This window comes from Haematobia irritans, chromosome 1 (genome assembly GCF_050003625.1).
Source record: "Haematobia irritans isolate KBUSLIRL chromosome 1, ASM5000362v1, whole genome shotgun sequence".
Lineage (NCBI taxonomy): Eukaryota > Metazoa > Arthropoda > Insecta > Diptera > Muscidae > Haematobia > Haematobia irritans.
In genome coordinates, this window is record NC_134397.1 from 43,001,005 (window position 1) to 43,026,447 (window position 25,443).

At 25.8% G+C, this 25,443-nt stretch overlaps 1 protein-coding gene across 4 annotated transcripts in view; it reads right to left on the bottom strand.

The window, feature by feature from the left end:
* The window catches only part of Dmtn (transmembrane and coiled-coil domain 2 protein Dmtn), a 111,861-nt gene that overhangs the window by 59,147 nt on the left and 27,271 nt on the right, over nt 1-25,443 (bottom strand). The window contains exon 2 of one of the 4 annotated variants that reach the window (XM_075290100.1): nt 16,150-16,187. The exons of 2 other annotated variants lie outside the window; for them this stretch is intronic. The gene's annotated coding sequence lies outside the window, so the exon portion shown is untranslated. Of the gene's footprint in view, nt 1-16,149; nt 16,188-25,443 lie in introns of those variants that run through there. One more of the 4 variants, XM_075290104.1, reaches the window with a different exon arrangement.

A 25,443-nucleotide genomic window follows, 5' to 3' on the forward strand; every position in this document is an offset into this window, starting at 1 on the left:
TTGTCATTCCGTTTGTAACACATCGAAATATTGCTCTAAGACCCCATAAAGTATATATATTCTGGGTCGTGGTGAAATTCTGAGTCGATCTGAGCATGTCCGTCCGTCCGTCACGCTAACTTCCGAACGAAACAAGCTATCGACTTGAAACTTGGCACAATTAGTTGTTATTGATGTAGGTCGGATGGTATTGAAAATGGGCCATATCGGTCCACTTTTACGTATAGCCCCCATATAAACGGACCCCCAAATTTGGCTTGCAAACCCCCTAAGAGAAGCAAATTTCATGCGATCCGGCTGAAATTTGGTATATGGTATACTAACAACCATGCAAAAATTGGTCCACATCGGTCCATAATTATATATAGCCCCCATATAAACCGATCCCCAGATTTGGCTTGCGGAGCCTCTAAGAGAAGCAAATTTCATCCGATCCGGCTGGAATTTGGTACATGGCATTAGTATATGGTCACTAACAACCATGCAAAAATTGGTCCACATCGGTCCATAATTATATATAGCTCCCATATAAACCGATCCCCCGCTTTGGCTTTCGAAGCCTCTAAGAGAAGCAAATTTCATCCGATCCGGCTGAAATTTGGTACATTGTGTTAGTATATGCTCTTTAACAACCATGCAAAAATTGGTCCATATCGGTTCATAATTATATATAGCCCCCATATAAACCGATCCCCAGTTTTGGCTTGGGGAGCCTCTAAGAGAAGCAAATTTCATCCTATGCTCTTTAACAACCATGCAAAAATTGGTCCCTATCGGTCCATAATTATACATAGCCCCCATATAAACCGATCCCCAGTTTTGGCTTGCGGAGCCTCTAAGAGAAGCAAATTTCATCCTATCCGGCTGAAATTTGGTACATGGTGTTAGTATATGGTCTCTAATGACCATGCAAAAATTGGTCCACATCGGTGCATAATTATATATAGCTCCATATAAACCGATCGCCAGATTTGACCTCCGGAGCCTCTTGGAAGACCAACATTCATCTGATTCAGTTGATATTTGGTACATTGTGTTAGTATATGGTCTTTAACAACCATGCAAAAATTGGTCCGTATCGGTCCATAATTATATATAGCCCCCATATAAACCGATCCCCCGATTTGGCTTTCGGAGCCAATTGGAAGAGCAAAATTCATCCGATTCGGTTGAAATTTGGTATGCGATGTTAGTATATGGTATCCAACAACCATTCATGAATTGGTTCATATCAGTCCATAATTATATATAGCCCCCATATAAACCTATCCTCAAATTTGACCTCCGGTGCCTTGTGGAGAAGCAAAATTCATTCGATCTGGTTGAAATTTGGTACGTGGTGGTTGTATATGATATTTAACAACTATGCCAAAAAATGGCCCATATCAGTCCATAATCATATATAGCCCCCATATAAACCGATATATGGCCATTAACAACCATGTCTAACTAGGTCCATATCGGTCTATAGTTATATATATCCCTCAGATAAATCGATCCCCAATCGCACAAAAATCTATATCAGGTTCATAATTGTATATAGCACCCATAACATATTTCAATTCTGGCTCCGTACACTCAAAAAAAAAAGTGAACTCTCTATTTCACTAAAGCCAATTTAACTTTATTTTAGTTCTTGGAATTATTATGTTTGGAGAAAGTTTCCTTTACTCTAATAATTTTTTGTGTACGTTAGTTAAATTAACTAAAACCGAGGAAAAAAATATACTCGAATGAAGCATAAAGATTAACTAAATTCGTGTCTTCCACAAAATAGTTCAGAATTTCTTTAAATTGGTAAATTTTACTAAAAATGCGTCCATCATGAACTTCGTATGTCACTAAAGACATTCTTGCAATTTTGAACTCCAAGTTTTTCCTTGAAACTACAAAATTTTCTTTAACAAGTGAAAAAACTTAGTTATGTCTAATAAATTTTCTTGAATTTGTCGAAAAATATTTACTTATTTTTATGACATCGGCGTGATGCCAACGTTTGTAATACTGTTTAGTTAAAATTTTCTATAAATATTAAAAATTTTCTAAAATTAACCGAAAGTTTTCTCCCTGGTGGGTTCACTGTTTTTTCAGTGTACGTACTGTGCAAAAGTCCATATCGATTCGTAATTATTTGTAGACTTACCTACACATACCTTTTTTGTCTAATATATACCACGTATGGACTAACTCACAATTTAGAAAACGATTTAAGATACCACAACCCAAGTAATTCGATTCTGGATGACAGTCTTTCGTAGAAGTTTCTACGCTATCCATGGTGGAGGGTACATAAGATTGGGCCTGGCCGAACTTACGGGTATATATACTTGTTTTCTATTAAATGTTTTAAGTCTAGTTTGAGATACACAAAAGTCGATCTTGTTTAACATTTAAAGTCGATTAATCGATTTTAACCAGCATCAAAAATAGATTAATTGCTTTGAGTCGCTTTTTGGCCATTACCAGAAATCGATTATTCAATATAGACTAAAATCAAAATTCGATCTTGTTAAAAAAAAAAAATAGATTTTTTCGATTTTTTTCAAAAAGGTGATTAATCCAATTGAGTTGATTTTGATAAATACCATAATTCGACATATCAATATAGACTAACACCCTTTAACTCATTTGTAGGTCGACTCTTGGGAGCTAAGTCTTGTTCATTGTTCATCATAATATTAAAAATTGTTCGTCCATCTTAAGTTCAGAGTTATTGCACCACCGTTTCGCGATTTTTTTTTCATGTGCCATATTACGACGAATTATCAAAATTACTTACCCAGTGATGGAGAAATACAAAAAAATGTATAATTGCTAATTTATGAAATCTTTGTAATATAAGCTTTGTTTCACACCATAATATCGTTGTCAAATATGGACTATCACGTACAAGCAATTTTGCACTTCATATAAATAAAACAAAATTAAGTCTCAATGTTCAGTTTTCATTTTTGTTTTGTTTTTGAAATTATTACACGGTGAATGCGGTCATGTTAATTATAATGAAATGGCCAGACATCACAATAGTCCATATAAGACAGACAATTATTACTTCACATCTTCATGGTTATGATTGAATATTTAAATTCGTAGACTGTTTTTTTTTTTTTTTTTTTTTTTGTAACTATGCTAACTTAATTATTAGGGTCATTCGATTTTACTTTGGGTATGAAATATAAACCTATTTTGAAATTAGCACCTTCTCAAATGCAACTGAATGTAGTCGTCCCATTGTCCCATGGTCCCATCTGCCCATCACTGATGTGTCTCGATCGGTCGGTCATTGACATATTTATAGTTCAATGTCTAATGTAAGTCTTCTTTTTCATTCGTTGATAGTATGATAACTTTTTGCTAGACATTTGCATTATATGCATTTTCTTTGATTAGAATTCAATTGAACTTTGAGTTTTTGTTTTAAATCAGAAGACCACAATAAATTTTGCAAGTAATGTAATAAAATGCACTGATAGGAGAGTTTACATCAATTGGCTATTAATTATTTTCTCTAGCATTGCATGGTTGTTGGTAATTTTGTTTTTCTCGTTTATAGTAAACAAACCAAAATACAGATCTTCCAAATCGTGGTAAAGAAAACAAAAAATTACTTTTCGATAAAACTTTGAAAAAAAAAAGGTTTTTAATTTTGAAAAACAAAACCGACTGATTAGAATTATTTCTTTAATTTTTAATTAATAATTTAATTTTCAAATTTATTATTTACAATTTTAATTTTTGTATTTAAATTTTTAATTTTAAAATTTCAATTTCTAAAATTTTAATTTTTAATTTTTAGTCTTTAATTTTTATTTTTTATTTTTATACCCTTCACCACTACTGTGGTACAGGGTATAATAAGTTTGAGAATTTGTAACGTCAATAAGGAAAAGTACGAGTCAATTTAGCGATGTCCGCCTGTGTGTCTGTATATTAGAGGTGTGCATGTGACACGAAATTGTCGTGACTCACAAACATTTTCGTGCTTCACGCGTGATTCGTGAGTCACGCTGACGGCTACGGCGTGAGCGTGCGTGATTAACCAATCTAATGTCGTGCGTGAGTCACGAAAATAATATCGTCGTGAGTGTGCGTGAGTAACGAATTTCGGAAAAACACGTTCACGAAAATGATCCCGCTTACGAACATAATATGTCTACGAATTGAATTCATTTATAATTTTAGTGACATCCTTAACGAGTTTTATAACGCTCTCGATTTTAATCATACTTATGTTTTTAGTCAGGTTCTATAGGTAAATTACTCATAAAATTAGTCGTGAGTCATGAGGTTTTTCGTGAGTCACGACATTTTTCGTGAGTCACGATATTTTTCGTGAGTCACGATATTTTTCGTGAGTCACGACATTTAAAAGATTTTCGTGCGTGAGTACAAATTTTCTTTTCGTGAACGTGCATGAGCTTGAGTCCTACCAAAAAATATCGTGCGTGAGTGTGCGTGAATAAGATTTCTCTGTCGTGGGTGTGCGTGAGCAAAATATTACTCATTTTTTATATTTAATATTTAATTGCTATTTTTAACATTCAATTGTTAATTGCTAGTTTTTTAAATTTTAATTTTAAATGTTAGATTTAAAATTTGTATTTTGTAATTTTTCAATTTTAATTTTTAATTATAAATTATTACTTTTTAATTTTTTACAATTTAATTTTTAAGTTTTAATTTTAAATATAATTTTTTTTAATTTTTAATTTCTAATTTTTGATTTTAATTTTTAAATTTTTATTTTCTTATTTTCAATTTTTTAATTTTACTTTTTAATTATTACTTTTAATTAAATTAAAAAAAATTTTAATTTTTATTTTATAATTTTTAATTTTGATTTTAATTTTTAAATTTTTCTTTTCAATTGTTTAATATTAGTTTAGGTTAGGTAACAGCCCGATATTTCAGGCTCGCTTAGACTATTCAGTCCATCGTGATACCACAGACTATTCAGTCCATTGTGATACCTTCTCTCTTATCACTGAGTGCTGCCCGATTCTATGTTAAGCTCAATGACAAGGGAACTCCTTTTTATAAAGCCGAGTCCGAACAGCGTTCCAAATTGCCGTGAAACCACTTAGAGAAGTTTTGAAACACTCAGAAATGTCACCAGCATTACTGAGGTGTGATAATCCAGCACTGAAAAAACTTATTGGTGTTCGGTCGAAGCAGGAATCGAACCCACGACCTTGTGGCGGGCATGCTAACCATTGCACCACGGTGGCTCCCCCCACGTTTTAATATTACCTTTTAATTATTAAGTTTTAAGTTTTAATTTTAAATTTAAAATTTTAAATTTTAATTTTAAATTTTAAATTTTAAATTTTAATTTTTAATTTTTATTTTATAGTTTTTAACTTTTTTATTTTCTTATTTTCAAAATTTTTATTTTACTTTTTAATTTTAATTAAATTAAATTTTTATTTTATAATTCTTAATTTTGAACTTTTGATTTTAATTTTTAAATTTTTATTTTCAATTGTTTAATATTACTTTTTAATTGTTAATTTTTAAGTTTTCATTCATTAAATTTTAATTTTTATTTTATAATTTTTAACATTTGATATTTAATTTTTAATTTTATATATAAAATTTTGATTTTATAATTTTTAATTTTAATTATAAAATTGTATTTTGTTTTTTATTTTTAACATTTAACTAATTAACAATTACATTTAACTTTTAATTTTAAGTATCAAATTTTAATTTTTGAATCTTAAGTTTTTAATTTTAATTTTTGTTTTTCAATTTTTATTATTTACTTTTTACTTTTTACTTTTTAATTTTTATTAATATTGTCGAGTAGAAACGATATTTATTTTTCTTTATATACTAACGTACATTGAATTATTACTTAGTAATATATTTCAATTTTTATTTTATAATTTTTAACTTTCGATTTTTATATAAAATTTTAATTTTTTATTTTAATTTTTATAACCTGCGCTACACCCAGAAGGAGACGAGATAGACACATGGTGTCTTTGGCAAAAATGCTCAGGGTGGGCTCCTGAGTCGATATAGCCATGTCCGTCTGTCCGTGAACACATTTTTGTAATCAATGTCTAGGTCGCAGTTTTATTCCAATCGACTTCAAATTTGGCACAAGTATGTGTTTTGGCTCAGAATAGAACCCTATTGATTTTGGAAGAAATCGGTTCAGATTTAGATATAGCTCCCATATATATATTTCGCACGATATGGACTTATATGGCTCCAGAAGCCAGAGTTTTGCCCTAAATTGCTTAAAATTTTGCACAAGAAGAACAATTAGTACTATAGTCAAGTGTGCTAAATTTTATTGAAATCGGTTCAGATTTAGATATAGCTCCCATATATATCGTTCGCCCGATTTACACTCATATGACCACAGTGGCCAATCTTTTAGTCCGATTTAATTGAAATTTTGCACAGGGAGTAGAATTAGCACTGTAGCTATGCGTGCCAAATTTGGTTCAAATCGGTTCAGATAGATATAGCTCCCATATATAGCTTTCGCCCGATTTAGTTGAAATTTTGCACAGGTAGCTATGCGTGCCAAATTTGGTTGAAATGGGTTCAGTTTTAGATATATCACCCATATATAGCTTTCGCCCGATTTACACTCATATGACCACAGAGTCCAATTTTTTGCTCCGATTTAGTTGAAATTTTGCACATGGAGTAGAATTAGCATTGCAACTATGCGTGCCAAATTTGGTTGAAATCGTTTCAGATTTAGATATAGCTCCCACATATAGCTTTCGCCCGATTTACACTCATATGACCACAGAGGTCAATTTTTTGCTCCGATTTAGTTGAAATTTTGCACAGGGAGTAGAATTAGCATTGTAGCTATGTGTGCCAAATTTGGTTGAAATCGGTTCAGATTTAGATATATCTCCCATATATAGCTTTCGCCCGATTTACACTCATATGACCACAGAGGCCAATTTTTAATTCCGATTTAGTTGAAATTTTGCACAGGGAGTAGAATTAGCATTGTAGCTATGCGTTTCAAATTTGGTTGAAATCGGTTCAGATTTACATATATATGTTTTTCTGATTTCGACAAAAATGGTCAAAATACCAACATTTTCCTTGTTAAATCGCCACTGCTTAGTCGAAAAGTTGTAAAAATGACTCTAATTTTCCTAAACTTCTAATACATATATATCGAGCGATAAATCATAAATAAACTTTTGCCAAGTTTCCTTAAAATTGCTTCAGATTTAAATGATTCCCATATTTTTTTTTTACTAAAATTGTGTTCCACCCAAGTGCATTAGCCAACTTAAATTTTGAGTCTATCAAATTCTGTCCAAATCGAGTGATATTTAAATGTATGTATTTGGGACAAACCTTTATATATAGCCCCCAACACATTTGACGGATGTGATACGGTATCGAAAATTTAGATCTACAAAGTGGTGCAGGGTATAATATAGTCGGCCCCGCCCGTCTTTCCTCACTTGTTTTATATATAAAATTTTGATTTTTAATTTTAAATATAAAATTTTATTTTTTTTTTGTTTTTCAATTTTTATTATTTACTGTTTAATTTTCTTTTTTAATATTTTTCTTTATATACTTATGTACATTGAATTATTACTTAGTAATATATTTTAATTTTTATTTTATAATTTTTAACTTTCGATTTTAAATTTTTAATTTTTGTTTTATACTTTTTATTATTTAATTTTTTTAATTTTAAATATCAAATTTATTTTTTTATTTTTATTTTTAACAATTAATTTTTAACTTTTGATTTTTATATCAAATTTTAATTTTTAGTTTTGATTTTTATTTACATTCCAATTTTTAATTTTTATTAGCATTGTCGAGTAAAAACGATATTTTTATTTATTTATTTATTAAAGAATTTAAAACCATAACAAAATATGACATTAAATGAAATATGTAAGTAAGGAAACAACAAAGGTTTTCGACCCAAAAAACGATATTTATTTTTCTTTGCATACACATAAAACGAAAATGTTTTAATTGAGTTTTAAAAAAATATCCAATTAAAAATTTAACTGATTCAAAAAAAATTTTAACTGAAACAAAAATCAATCACACAAATTAATAGTATCGATTAATTTTTTAATTTACTTTCAATTAATTTTTAAATTGATTCTACCATTTTTGTGATTGAAGACATTTCAATTGAAAATTAATTGGATCAAAAAATATTTTTTTTTTTTTGTGTACTTACATACATTAAACCTGAATTGTTACTTATTAATATATGACGAAAACTAGTACAGTAAAAAAGATCGCTAATACTACTAATTTTTACTTTTTAATTTTAAATTTTTAATTTTTGATTTTTAAAAATTTGTAATTTAACTTTTAAAATTTTATTTAATTTTTAATTTTGATTGAATTGAATAGAATTTAATTTAATTTAATATAGTTTAATTAAATTTAATTTATTTATAAATTTTATTTAATTTTTAATTTTAATTGAATCGAATTGAATCTAATTTAATATAATTTGATTAAATTTAATTTTATTTATTTGTTTCGATATTCAATATCACACAGGAAGTAATTGTAGAAAATGGATAAAGTTGGTTCAATTATAGACAATACTCTCCTCCTTTGTCAACACTTAGGGAGAAAACAAAAGAAAAATCTCATCAATCATTTATTTTGTAAATAAATTTCAAGAAAAGGCAATCATAAAAAGCATATTTCTCTGTAATAAGCGTCGTTTTTCTGTCAAGTGTCACTCATCATTATTTCATTGTCGTTTTATTGTCAACATTTGCTTTTTTTATCAAATTAATTTGCAATGTTTCAATTTTTGTTTCTCATTTTATTGTTCTTCTACATTTTTCATAAGAAAACAACAAATGAGTGATTTATTTCAGATTGAGGGGCAAATTGCAAGAATATCGAATCGAAAAAAAAGGTGTTTACACTGAAACTGTAGTAAGTCATCATCGCACGGCACCAGCACTGTCATCATCACCATTTGTCGTAGTCACCGGCGCACATGCTTAATTATTTCGCCATGAGTCATTTGTCTCAAGAACCATGACTGTGACACACTCACCAAAGGTGATAAAAACAAAAAACAATGGAATAGAATCAGGTGTGTTCCTATTACCGCCGTCTGCTGCTACTGAGATTTCTTTGGCTATCTTTTTTCCAAAAAAAAACGTCGCTTCCCATCTTGTCTTTGTTTATTCCATATGGTTTGTTTTTATGATACCCAAAAGTATTGCAGTTCATGTTTATTTTGCTGAGGATTTCAATATCATCGCTTGAATGGTGATTTAAACACACACACATACACACAACAAACAGGCATTTTTTAAATGCGCTCTAAAGGCAATGTTGTTTTGCAGACCATTATTTCCTAATTGAGGATTAATTTGTTTCGAAAAGTCTTAGAGGTTTTTTTTACGATTACACGAATTTAAGTGAGTACCTTAATTATCTAAGAAAACCGCAGCATGTGACGAACGAAGCCATTAAGGTTGAGTGATTAGTGGTAATGCAGCAGACATTTTGATTATGAACGTTTACAAAATAGTTTCGACAACTTATTCTTCTATCAAGCATTATTATTTTTTTTTAATTATTGATAAGATTTAACTTTGTATTGAGAAAGAGATAGAAAGGTGAATCCCCCCATGGAAATAAGTAATGCAAAATATAAATTTAATTTGGCTGATATTTAAATTATTGATAAAACGATAATTTAGTTTTTTTGATTATAAAATAGAAATAATGACCTATTATTTGACTTTGAAGGTCGAATAATATGTTTTTCAAGTACCTTGAGATTTTTTAAACTTTTAATTTATTTATTTATACATTATTTCCCTTATTTTATTATTTAATTTTTTATGTTATAAATTTTATATTTGTTATTTTTGTTATTTTTATTTTATCGATAATCGATATGTTACGAATACCAATATATAGATATCAAATATAAATATATGGTATATATTAAATATCGATATAAATTGAATATCAATATTTCGATAGCAGCTCTGCATCATTATCAATAATAGTATATAGATTCTTATCGATTATCAATATGTTACGATTATCGATATATGTATATCGAATATAAATATATATTACACGCAAAGAAAAAAAGCGTTTGGAAAACGTGTACCGACAACATTTTTCTTTTGTTAGAGTTTTTTGAATTGCTTCGAAAATTTTAAACTTTTATCACCAAAAAATTCGTTTGTTACAAAATTTTTATTTTTTTCAATAAAAAAAGTTATATTTGAAACAACAACACAGTCCATTTCGTTTATATCAAACACTGTTCTTTTCTTACTTTAGGTTTTAATAAGACACATTTTACAGTTCAAAATGTAATATAGTACAATGTAATATTGAACATTTTTTCGGAATTTTTCGAACATATCTGGAATATATGTAAACATAAAAAATAAATAAACTTTGGTCGAAGCAGGTATCGAACCCACGACCCTTGCAGGGATGGAAAATACAATTTTTAAGGAAGTACAAAAAAGGTATTTTTTGAGCGGAAAGGTACTTTTTACTAAATTTCAACAAAAATTTCACTCGAAGATTATTGTCAAGAGACTGAATTTTAAAGAAAATAAAATTTTGACAAAATTTTCTATATAAATAAAATTTTGCAAAAATTTTCTATAGAAATAAAATTTTGCAAAAAAAATCTACAGAAAAAAAATTTGCAAAATTTTTTCTATAGAAATAAAATTTTGCAAAAATTTCCTATAGAAATAAAATGTTTACAAAATTTTCAATTGAAAAAAAATTTTGACAAAATTTTCTATAAAAATAAAATTTTGCAAAAATTCTATATAGAAATAAAATTTTGACAACATTTTCTACCAAAATAAAAAATCGATAATATAGAATCGCATTCTCTTTTCGACTAAAACATTCTTGAAGTTCAATAAAATCCTGTTTTTGACTATGTCTTTTACAAAATCGAGATTTTCTTCCCAAATGAACATGTCTGTTTTGCCATATTTGTAAAAGGCTATTAGCAAATAAGGTTGATAAAGACTTTCTCAAAATATTAAAATATTTTGTCAAAGCTATTGTACCATAAATCTGATATCGACTCAAAAATGTCTACACAAAAGGTACTAAATCCTTCGCGGGGGTACTACGGTACTGACCGGGGTGAAAAAGTATTGAAAAAAGTACTATAGTACTGCATTTTCCATCCCTGGACCCTTGGCATGCAAATCGGACGTAGCAACCACTGCTCCACGGTGCCAAACTAAATGTTTGTTTCTGTTAAATAAACTTTGTTTATTCGGTTCGTGGGCGCCGCAAGCTATGCTATATAAATATAACTTATATGGATAATTATCTATTGATGACCATAACAAGTACATAGCTCAGTGGTTAGTGTGTTGGCTTACAAAGTGCATTGTCCGCGGTTCGATTCTCCGTCCAGGCGAAAGGTAAAAAAAATTTTCAAAATTTATAAAATCGTATAATTTCTTCTACATTGTTGGTATTACAGGAAAAGGTGTTAAGAACTAAAAAACCTCGTGTATGTGAGAAAGATGTGAGGGAAATGTAATTAGCAAGAAAACAATGTTTTTTTTTTTTTTTTTTTTTTTGAGTTAGTCTTTTTGAAATTGTTTTTACATCCTGGAAAAGAATAAACGTTTATCACAAAAAGTATATACTTTTCTTCCAAATACACTTCCTTACAGCGAAAAGGAAATGAGAAACGAACTTTGTTTGTCTAAAATTTCGTTTTGGAGGAAAGAATTATTTTTTTGCGTGTAGATATACATATATTTGAAGTATCAGTATACATGGAATATAAATATATATTGAACCAGTTCCTTGTATATCGAACATAGATGCATAGCGAATATCGATATATACTAATCATCGATAGTTTTATCAGATATATGATGATTCAATTTTCTATCGAAATAAAATGTTGACAAAATTTTCAATAGAAATAGAATTTGGACAAAATTTTTTATAAAAATAAAATTTGAACAAAATTTTCGATAGAAATAAAATTTTGATAAAATTTTCTATCGAAATAAAATTTTGACAAAATTTCTATAGAAATAAAATTTTGACAAAATTTTCTATAGAAATAAAAGTTTGACAAAATTTTCTATCCAAATAAAATTTTGCCAAATTTTCTATAGAAATAAAATTTTGACAAAATTTTCTATAGATATAAAATTTTAACAAAATTTTTTATGAAAATAAAATTTTAACAAAATTTTCTATATAAATAAAATTTTGACAAAATTTTCTATTGAAATAAAATTCTAACAAAATTTTCTATTCAAATAAAGTTTTGAGAAAATTTTCCATGGAAATAAAAGTTTTACAAATTTTTCTACAGAAATAAAATTTTAACAAAATTTTCTATAGAAAAAAAATTTTGTTAAATTTTTCTATGGAAATAAAATTTTGACAAAATTTTCTAATGAAATAAAATTTTGATAAAATTTTCTATCGAAATAAAATTTGGACAAAATTTTCTATAGTAATACAATTTTGACAAAATTTTCTATAGAAATAAAATTTTGACAAAATTTTCCATAGAATTTTTTTTTTTTTTTGAAAAAATTTTCTATAGAAATAAAATTTTGAAAAAATTTTCTATAGAAATAAAATTTTGACAAAATTTTCTATAGAAATTGAAATTTTGACAAAATTTTCTATAGAAATAAAATTTTGACAAAATTTTCTATAGAAATAAAATTTTGACAAAATTTTCTATAGAAATAAAATTTTGCCAAATTTTCTATAGAAATAAAATTTTAACAAAATTTTCTATAGAAATAGAATTTTGACAAAATTTTCTATAGAAATAAAATTTTAACAAAATTTTCTATCCAAATAAAGTTTTGAGAAAAATTTCCATAGAAATAAAAGTTTGACAAATTTTTCTACAGAAATAAAATTTTAACAAAATTTTCTATAAAAATAAAATTTTAAGAACATTTTATATAAAAAGAAAATTTTCACAACATTTTCTATAGAAATAAAATTTTGGCAAAACTAGACAAAACCTTCTATAGAAATAAAATTTGGACAAATTTTCCATAGAAATAAAATTTTAACAAAATTTTCTATAAAAATTAAATTTTAACAAAATTTGTTATAGAAATAAAATTTTCATTCGTTTGTTTTGTTATTGTTGGTTTTTTTTTTTTCTTTAATCATTGTTGTTGGTTTTGATTTCAGCTTAAAACCATGCACTGACTAAACTACAAGTGTAGCATAACCAAATAAAATGTTTCAAAATTTTCTATAAAAATAAAATTTTGACAAAATTTTCTATAGAAATAAAATTTAGACATTTAAAAATTTCGTTTGGGAGGAAAGAATTATTTTTTTGCGTGTAGATATACATATATTTGAAGTATCAGTATACATGGAATATAAATATATATTGAACCAGTTCCTTGTATATCGAACATAGATGCATATCGAATATCGATATATACTAATCATCGATAGTTTTATCAGATATATGATGATTCAATTTTCTATCGAAATAAAATTTTGACAAAATTTTCAATAGAAATAGAATTTGGACAAAATTTTTTGTAAAAATAAAATTTGAACAAAATTTTCGATAGAAATTAAATTTTGATAAAATTTTCTATCGAAATAAAATTTTGACAAAATTTCTATAGAAATAAAATTTTGACACAATTTTCTATAGAAATAAAAGTTTGACAAAATTTTCTATCCAAATAAAATTTTGACAAAATTTTCTATAGAAATAAAATTTTGACAAAATTTTCTATAGATATAAAATTTTAACAACATTTTCTATGAAAATAAAATTTTAACAAAATTTTCTATATAAATAAAATTTTGACAAAATTTTCTATTGAAATAAAATTCTAACAAAATTTTCTATTCAAATAAAGTTTTGAGAAAATTTTCCATGGAAATAAAAGTTTTACAAATTTTTCTACAGAAATAAAATTTTAACAAAATTTTCTATAGAAAAAAAATTTTGTTAAATTTTTCTATGGAAATAAAATTTTGACAAAATTTTCTAATGAAATAAAATTTTGATAAAATTTTCTATCGAAATAAAATTTGGACAAAATTTTCTATAGTAATACAATTTTGACAAAATTTTCTATAGAAATAAAATTTTGACAAAATTTTCCATAGAATTTTTTTTTTTTTTTTGAAAAAATTTTCTATAGAAATAAAATTTTGACAAAATTTTCTATAGAAATTGAAATTTTGACAAAATTTTCTATAGAAATAAAATTTTGACAAAATTTTCTATAGAAATAAAATTTTGACAAAATTTTCTATAGAAATAAAATTTTGACAAAATTTTCTATAGAAATAAAATTTTAACAAAATTTTCTATAGAAATAGAATTTTGACAAAATTTTCTATAGAAATAAAATTTTAACAAAATTTTCTATCCAAATAAAGTTTTGAGAAAAATTTCCATAGAAATAAAAGTTTGACAAATTTTTCTACAGAAATAAAATTTTAAAAAAATTTTCTATAAAAATAAAATTTTAAGAACATTTTATATAAAAAGAAAATTTTCACAACATTTTCTATAGAAATAAAATTTTGGCAAAACTAGACAAAACCTTCTATAGAAATAAAATTTGGACAAATTTTCCATAGAAATAAAATTTTAACAAAATTTTCTATAAAAATTAAATTTTAACAAAATTTGTTATAGAAATAAAATTTTCATTCGTTTGTTTTGTTATTGTTGGTTTTTTTTTTCTTTAATCATTGTTGTTGGTTTTGATTTCAGCTTAAAACCATGCACTGATGTTAAATGTTAACAAAATTTTCTGTAAAATTAAAATTGTGACAAAATTTTCTATAGAAATAAAATTTAGACCACATTTTCTATCCAAATAAAATTTTGACAAAATTTTCTAATGAAATAAAATTTTAACAAAATTTTATTTCTATAGAAATAAAAGTTTAACAAAATTTGCTATAAAAATAAAATTTTGACAAAATTTTCTATAGAAATAAAATGTGGACAAAATTTTCTATAGAAATAAAATGTGGACAAAATTTTCTATAGAAATAAAGATTTGAAAAAAAATATAGAAATATTCTAATGAAATAAAATTTTAACAAATTTTTCTATAGAAATAAATTTTTAACAAAATTTTCTATAGAAATAAAATTTTAACAAAATTTTCTATAGAAATACAATTTTAACAAAATTTGCTATAAAAATAAAAATTTCAATATAATGAAATAAAATTTTAACAAAATTTTCTATATAATGAAATAAAATTTTGACAAAATTTTCTATAGAAATAAAATTTTAACAAAATTTGCTATAAAAATAAAATTTTGACAAAATTGTCTATAAAAAAAATTTTACAAAATTTTCTATAAAAATAAAATGTGGACAAAATTTTCTATAGAAATAAAGATTTGAAAAAAAATTATAGAAATAAAATGTTGATAAAATATTCTAATTAAATAAAATTTTAACAAAATTTTCGATAGAAATAAAATTTTAACAACATTTTCTATAGAATGAAATTTTAAAAAAATTTTCTATAGAAATAAAATTTTAATAAAATTTGCTATAAAAAAAAATTACAAAATTTTCTATAGAAATTCAATTTTAACAAGATTTTGTACCCAATAAAGTTTAGACAAAATTTCCTATAGTAATAAAATAAAATTTTTGGTATTTTTTTTTAATTTTGGTAGATTATTTTTGCCAATCGTGGTATCGGAACATGGAGGGCTAAGAAGAAACGTAAAGGCGATAAGAGGTATGGCATATAGGGAAGTGAACTTAGGGCAGTTTGTTGTATGGGTACGGGAGACACATAATCTGATGTTGGAAGGGCGACTAAAATACTGTGGAGTGACCCAAATATGAAAAAAAGATACTGAGTTCCTGGAATAGATGAAGGGTACGCTTGAAAGAAGAAGAAGTTAGAGCGCACTACAAGCCGAATACAGGCTTAGATGTATTTGGGCATGAAATTTCCACGTAACTAAATATATCATCAATGTTCTTTATTATGGTTATAACGAACTAAAAATCCCAGTCCCCTGAAGTTCATTATAACCGTGTTCTACTGTATATATAAATCATACACGTCTGTATTGCATTAGAGACATTTTGTTTTTAGTCTATTAAAATTTTTAATTAGAGTTTATCTTACTCACGCTGTGGTTAATTGGTCATGGTGGTAATAAAACTTACTCTGAAAATAGAAAAATAAAAATAAATATTAATAACACATTAAAAAAAATAATATTCTCTATTACTATATTAAGGCGGGTTACTTTTTTTCAAACGAGTAAAATAGAAAGACGAAATGTCATTGAATCACTACCCATAATATGACAAGATTTTATACAAAATATAATAATTGTTATATATATTTGTTCACTTTTTCTTCAAACATTTGGTGGAAACCCCGAGCGTAGTACCCACAAAGAGAAAAAATAAGTTCAACTAATAATAAATAAATAAACTGATTTTCTCATCTAATTTAATACAGACAAAAATTTTCTATAGTAATAAAATTTTGACACTATTTTCTATAGTAATAAAATTTTGACAAATTTTTCTATAGAAATAAAATTTTGACAAAATTTTCTATAGAAATAAAATTTTGACAAAATTTTCTATAGAAATAAAATTTTGAAAAAATTTTCTATAGGAATAAAATTTTGACAAAATTTTCTATAGAAAAAAAATTACAAAATTTGGGCAAAATTTTTTATAGAAATAAAATTTTGACAAAATTTTCTATAGCAATAAAATTTGGGCAAAATTTTCTATAGAAATAAAATTTTGACAAAATTTTCTATAGGAATACAATTTTGACAAAATTTTCTATTGAAATAAAATTTTGACAAAAAAAAAAAATTGACAATATTTTCTATAGTAATAAAATTTTGACAAAATTTTCTATAGATATAAAATTTTGACAAAATTTTCTATAGGAATACAATTTTGACAAAATTTTCTATAGAAATAAAATTTTGACAAAATTTTCTACGGAAGTAAAATTTTGACAAAATTTCTTATAGGAATAAAATTTTGAAAAAAATTTTTATAGAAATAAAATTTTGACAAAATTTTCTATAGTAATAAAATTTTGACAATATTTTCTATAGTAATAAAATTTTGACAAAACTTTCTATAGAAAAAAAAATTGACAAAATTTTCTATAGAAATAAAATTTTGACAAAATTTTCCACAGAAATAAAATTGTGACAAATTTTTCTATGGAAATAAAATTGACAAAATTTTCTATAGAAATAAAATTTTGACAAAATTTTCTATGGAAATAAAATTGACAAAATTTTCTATAGAAATAAAATTGTGACAAAATTTTCTACTGAAATAAAATTTTGACAAAATTTGCTATAGGAATAAAATTTTGACAAAATTTCTTATAGAAATAAAATTTTGACAAAATTTCCTATAGCAATATAGAAATAATATTTGGACAAAATTATCTATAGAAATAATATTTGGACAAAATTATCTATAGAAATAAAATTTTGACAAAATTTTCTATAGAAATAAAATTTTGACAAAATTTCCTATAGAAATACAATTTTGACAAAATTTTCTATAGAAATAAAATTTTGACAAAATTTTCTATAGAAATAAAATTTTGACAAAATTTTCTATAGAAATAAAATTTTGACAACATTTTCTATAGAAATAAAATTTTGACAAAATTTTCTATAGAAATAAAATTTTGACAATATTTTCTATAGTAATAAAATTTTGACAAAATTTTCTATAGAAAAAAAAATTGACAAAATTTTCTATAAAAATAATATTTTGATAAAAAAAAATTTTATAGAAATAAAATTTTGACAAAATTTTCTATAGGAATAAAATTTTGACAAAATTTTCCTAGGAATAAAATTTTGACAAAATTTTCTATAGGAATAAAATTTTGACAATTTTTGTTTTGGCTCGAGCATAAAAAGATATGCCAACAACTAATACTATTTTAGCTTCAATTTTGTTTTTTTAATATATTTCTCTCTCAGTGTACATCTAAATTTTCTTGCAATTCAAAGCATAACTAAGTCAATTCAAATTCTAATAATTATAAAATTTATAAATTCTGAGAACATCTTGCATTATTTGAACTAATCTTTATTGTCAGTTACATGGGCATGTTATTATTTACGATCTCAAATATCTGCAATATGACTCTGAAGAAAGACGAGTAGAAAGTTTTTTTTTTTTTTCATTTCCATGCACACATAAATTGCTCAATGACTTCTTTTGTTGCCGTTTTGATTATGGCTATGGAATAATTTATTTTCATTCTTGTGTTTTTTGTCGTTGGTAAAAGCAAATTAAACAAAATGAAAATCTTCGTTTGAATTTTTGCCAAATCCTATAATCCGATAATTGTTGCATAGATGAACATTTTTCTATCTTTCGTTATTTTTTTTTTTTTAGCTCTTTTTGAAATGGGGGGTTTTAGCTCTCTTAATATGTATATATTGATATCTTGTTTTAATATTTCACAGTGGTTGTTTGCATTTCTTCACTCTTTCATTTATCTTTCGACAATTCTTTCTTTACCAGAGAGACGAAATATATTGAAATACTCATTTAGGGGAATGCTATAAAAAATGAAATATAATTTTTTTATAATTATGGGAACAAAATTTTGTATAGAGCTAATCAAAACAAATTTTAATAATAATCTGTTTCATAAGAGTTTGAAGCATGATAATCGTTGCGTTTTGTCTATCATTAATCAATCGTACCATTATTGGTCGTAAGATTTCTCTTTGTTCCTTTTGTATCATCAATTATATTTGCTACTTGATTTTATGATGCTACAAAAAGCAGAGGCGTCTCCAGGTATATTTTAAAAATAATTAAAAGTCTAATACCATGTTCCCCTATTTCATACGAAAGCTTTCTGTCGTATTCCAAATAAAAGAATATTGATTTTGGTTGCTCTATTTCTACCAATAATAGTAGATTTGTAGAATTATTTGAAATTTGGATAGATTTTCAAGATTATTTTTTTATAGAAATACAATTTGGCAAAATCTTCTATAGAAATAAAGTATTGAAAATAATTTTATAGAAATAATTTTCTATAGATATTAAAGTTGGGCAACATCTTCTATAAAAATAAAATTTGGACAAAATTTTCTATAGAAGTAAAATCTTGACAAAATGTTCTATAGAAATAAAACAAAACAAAATGTTCTATACACGCAAAAAAAAATTCTTTCCTCCCAAACGAAATTTTAGACAAACAAAGATCGTTTCTCATTTCCTTTTCGCTGTAAGGAACTCTAACAAAAGAAAAACGTTTTCGGTACACGTTTTCCAAACGTTTTTTTCTTTGCGTGTAGTAATAAAATTTTAACAATATTTTCTATAGAAATAAAATTTGGACAAAATTTTCTATAGAAATAAAATTTTGACAAAATTTTCCATAGAAATAAAATTTGGACAAAATTTTCCATAGAAATAAAATTTGGACAAAATTTTGCATAGAAATCAAATTTGGACAAAAATTTCCATAGAAATACAATTTTGACAAAACTTTTTACAGAAATAAAATTTGCACAAAATTTTCTATAAAAATAAAATTTGAACAAAATTTTCTATAGAAGTAAAATCTTGACAAAATTTTCTACAGAAATAAAATTTGGACAAAATTTTCTATAAAAATAAAATTTGAACAAAATTTTCTATGGAAGTAAAATCTTGACAAAATTTTCTACAGAAATAAAATTTGCACAAAATTTTCTATAAAAATAAGTAAGGAAAGTCTAAAGTCGGGCGGGGCCGACTATATTATACCCTGCACCACTTTGTAGATCTAAATTTTCGATATCATATCACATCCGTCAAATGTGTTGGGGGCTATATGTAAAGGTTTGTCCCAAATACACACATTTAAAAATCACTCGATCTGGACAGAATTTGATAGACTTCTACAAAATCTATAGACTCAAAATTTAAGTCGGCTAATGCACTAGGGTGGAACACAATTTTAGTAGAAAAATATGGGAAACATTTAAATCTGAAGCAATTTTAAGGAAACTTCGCAAAAGTTTATTTATGATTTATCGCTCGATATATATGTATTAGAAGTTTAGGAAAATTAGAGTCATTTTTACAACTTTTCGACTAAACAGTGGCGATTTAACAAGAAAATGTTGGTATTTTGACCGTTTTTGTCGAAATCAGAAAAACATGTATATGGGAGATATATCTAAATCTGAACCGATTTCAACCAAATTCGGCACGCATAGCTACAATGCTAATTCTTCTCCCTGTGCAAAATTTTAACTAAATCGGGGTTAAAAATTGGCCTCTGTGGTCGTATGAGTGTAAATCGGGCGAAAGCTATATATGGGAGATATATTTATATATCTAAATCTGAACCGATTTCAACCAAATTTGGCACTCATAGCAACAATGCTAATTCTACTCCCTGTGCAAAATTTCAACTAAATCGGAGTTAAAAATTGGGCTCTGTGGTCATATGAGTGTAAATCGGGCGAAAGCTATATATGGGAGCTATATCTAAATCTGAACCGATTTCAATCAAATTTGGCACACATGACTATATTACTAATTGTACTCTTAGTGCAAAATTTCAAACAAATTGGGCAAAAACTCTGGCTTCTGGGGCGATATAAGTCCATATCGGGCGAAAAATATATATGGAAGCTATATCTAAATCTGAACCGATTTCAATCAAATTTGGCACACATGACTATACTACCAATTGTACTCCTTGTGCAAAATTTCAAGCTAATCGGGATAAAACTCTGGCTTCTGGGTCCATATAAGTGCATATCGGGAGAAAGATATATATGGGAGCTATATCTAAATCTAAATCGATTTCAACCAAATTTGGCACGCATAGCTACAATGCTAAATCTACTCCCTGTGCAAGATTTCAACCAAATTGGGCCAAAACTCTGGCTTTTAGGACCATATTAGTCCATATCGGGCGAAAGATATATATGGGAGCTATATCTAAATCTGAACCGATTTCAATCAAATTTTGCACACTTGACTATACGACTAAGTGTTATGTTTGTAAAAAATTTCAAGCAAATCGGTATAAAACTCTGGCTGCTGGGTCCATATTAGTGCATATCGGGCGAAAGATATATATGGGAGCTATATCTAAATCTGAACCGATTTCTTCCAAAATCAATAGGGTTCTATTCTAACCCAAATTAGGAACATGTGCCAAATTTGAAGGCGATTGGACTTAAATTGCGACCTAGACTTTGATCACAAAAATGTGTTCACAGACAGACGGACGGACAGACGGACATGGTTATATCGACTCAGGGACCCACCCTGAGCATTATTGTCAAAGACACCATGTGTCTATCTCGTCTCCTTCTGGATGTTAGAAACATATGCACTAACTTATAATACCCTGTTCCACAGTGTGGCGCAGGGTATAAATAGTATCGATAACATTATTTTCGTTTTAATAACTGGATTTTATTATTTCGATAATACTTTTTTTTTCATCTCGAGAGGAGAGTTTTATCATAACAATGACGATGGTAATATTTTAATTATGACTGCAATTCCCAAATTTGACAAATCAGCGTCTAATTGTCTCGATATTAGAGTAGAAGACTCGCATCGATAACAGTGTTATCGTTGTAATAACAGATTTTTATAATAGATAATAGATTATTATCGCCTCGATAAGAGAGTGTTATCATAACGATATTGACGTTATTTGTCGATATCAATGCGACAATATTTTCGATTATGATTTCAAATTCTAAATTTGGGGTATAATTTAGGGCACAGCTACCAGAGTGCTGTTTGGGAGGTGTCCGGTTTTCAGAGTATCCAAGTTTCAGAGGTTTCACAGTAGCTCAAGACAGTAGAATCATCTCGATAATAATGTATCGTCTCGATGATAGAGTAAATTTATATCGATAATATTTCCTAGTTGTCTCATTGACAGAGGAAAAATAGTTTCGATAACATTATTGTCGTTTTAATAACTGGATTTTATTATTTCGATAATACTTTTTTTCGTCTCGAGAGGAGAGTTTTATCATAACAATGACAATGGTAATATTTTAATTATGACTGCAATTCCCAAATTTGACGAATCAGCGTCTAATTGTCTCGATATTAGAGTAGAAGACTCGCATCGATAACAGTGTTATCGTTGTAATAACAGATTTTTATAACAGATAATAGATTATTATCGTCTCGATAACAGAGTGTTATCATAACGATATTGACGTTATTTTGTCGATATCAATGCGACAATATTTTCGATTCTGATTTCAAATTCAAATTTTGGTGTATAATTTAGGGCGCAGCTACCAGAGGATGGGTAGGTTGGCATCAGATCATTTTAGTTCCCAATTGCTTTAATTGATTTTAAAGGTTAAACATACACCAGAAATATGGACATCTTTGGACAATTTTGCGGCAATCGTGTTATTTACCCAAGAACTCAATATTTTTATGACAAAAATGTTCCATCGTCTAAAATATGAGATTTTGCTCTTGAAACAATTTTTGGGTGATTATATTTTATAAATAAATTTTAATTTTTTTTTAATATTGATAAATATCGATTATTATTTATCTAGAAGGAAATTATCCCAAATAATTGTCAAATTGATTTTATAAATCGATTAAATGTGATTTTGAAATAATTTTTTCAAAATACATAATTGTGAAATAAATATTTTCTCTCTCTCTCTCTCTGTCTCTTGCTTCATATCACGTACGACTGGAAATGTATTTCACACTTTTGTTTAGAATTAATTTTCAATCTGATATATATCAAATTTGCTTTCAACAACAATCATTAAATATTTATGATATTTTCATTGGCATCTGGTTAATAGCGGTTATTCGTATTAATTTACAAGAACAGCCATTGAAGCGTAACACAAAAAAAAAATTTACTGAATTGAAATTTATAATCGGTGAATTATGAAATTATAAAGGGAGTAGTAATTGTAATAGGGAATTGGAAGAAAGATAATAAAACCATGTTGTCGACTAATAATATTATGGACTAAATCGGGTATTTTTTGTGTCCAACTTCAATTAAAAAATTAATTGATCCAATTAAAAAATTAATTATCATTCGTTTTCGATAACTTTTTATCGATATTCCAACATTTGACCTATGAGAAATATAATTGAGAAATGTTAAACAAACATCTATTCATCAATAATCAATAAAAAAAGAGAGAGAAAGAATAGCTCAATAGCTAACAGATGCTTCACAAAGACAAATTGCAAAACAATAACAAACTTGCGATATTATCGATAAACATAAACAACTTTTTGTTTTACTTCTCCAGCATTTTTATTTTCTTCGCTGATATTAAGGCAAACGGGTATGGTTACGATGACTTTATAAAGTAAAACCGGAACAAAGATAATGGGAGGGGGAAAAATACAAATTTGTATCTGCATATTCTCCCCAAAGCAAACAACAAAACAAAACAGCAGCAAAACAGATATAAGCATTTTAAGGGGAATTCGCTTGTTATTTCTCATTTTCAAATTTGGGGGCATAGATTTTTTTTGTTTGTTTACAAAATAGATGGTATGTTAAAATTTGATTTGTTTGGTTGTAATCTGCTTCGCTTTTGTAGGTCGATATATACTCATGCTCTCTTTTTAATGAAATTTTCTCTCATTGGTTTACTTGGTTATATTTTGCATGATGACACTCAGTGGTGCTATGTTATGGCAATTTGTTCTTTTTGGGTTGTAGGGGATGCCAAACAAAAACCTAACACAACAATAAAAACACATAAAACATAATAAAAAAATGACACTGATATAGTTTTCGGTGAGTCATCATCATACCAATGGTCCATCAAGGGACCGCTGTTTCAGTGTTGCGAGATTTTTTTTCGATTTATGTAATTACAATATTTGTATAGTGAAACAAAAATTTTGATTTCCAATAAAAACACAAATTTTTGTTGGAAACCAACAGACATGAAAATGAAGGACGACATGTTGGGCGTTATATTCTTAAGGGCCCTTTACATAGCTTCGAGATTTTGTATCAGTATAAGATTCTAATACTAATAAAATTCTAATAAAATAAAAATAATTCTAATAAAATTTTGTCAAAAATTTTCTATAGAAATAAAATTTTGACAAAATTTTCTTTGGAAATAAAATTTTAACAAAATTTTCTATTGCGATTAAATTTTGACAAAATTTTCTATAGAAATAAAAATTTGATAAAATTTTCTATATAAATGAAATTTTGATAAAATTTTCTATAAAAATGAAATTTTGATAAAATTTTCTATAGAAATAAAATTTTGAAAAAAAATTCTATATAAATGAAATTTTGATAAAATTTTCTTTAGAAATAAAATTTTGAAACATTTTTTTTTAGAAATAAAAATTTGATAAAATTTTCTATAGAAATAAAATTTGATAAAATTTTCTTTAGAAAAAAAATTTTGACAAAATGTTTCTATAGAAATAAAATTTTGATAAAATTTTCTTTAAAAAAATTTTTTTTACAAAATTTTCTATACAAATAAAATTTTGACAATATTTTCTGTACAAATAAAATTTTAACAAAATTTTCTAAGGAAATAACATTTTGTGACAAGTTTTTCTAAAGAAATAAAATTTTGTGATAAAATTTTCTAAAGGTACAATTTTGACAAAATTTTCTACAGTAATAATATTTTTTAAAAAATTTTCCATAAAAATAAAATTGACAAAATTTTCTATAGAAATACAAAAATTTGCAAAATTTTCTATAGAAATAACATTTAGACAAAATTTTCCAGCGAAATAAAAATTTGATAAAATATTCTATAGAAATAAATTTTTTTATAAAATTTTCTGTAGAAATAAAATTTTGACACAATTTTCTATATAGAAATAAAGTTTTGACAAAAATTTCTTTAAAAATAAACTTTTGACAAAATTTTCTATACAAATAAAATTTTGACAAAATTTTCTAGAAATAAAATGTTGACAAATTTTTTTTATAGAAATAAATTTTTTGACAACATTTTCTAAAGAAATAAAATTTTGTGACAAAATTTTCTAAAGAAATAAAATTTTGTGAAATAAAAAGAAATAAAATTTTGTGACAAAATTTACTAAAGAAATAAAATTTTGATAAAATTTTCTATAGAAATAAAATTTTGACAAAATTTTCCATAGAAATAAAATTTGATAAAATTTTCTATAGAAATAAAATTTTAACAAAATTGAAATATAAAATACATCCCTCGTATATAGTCTTATCTTTATTATGTTTGTCCAAAATTATTAAAAAAATTCAATTTTGACAAAATTTTCTATAGAAATAAAATTTTGATACAATTTTTTATAGAAATACAAAAATTTACAAAATTTTCTATAAAAATAAAATTTGGACAAAATTTTCAATAGAATTAAAATTTTGATATAATTGTCTATACAAATTAAATGTTGACCAA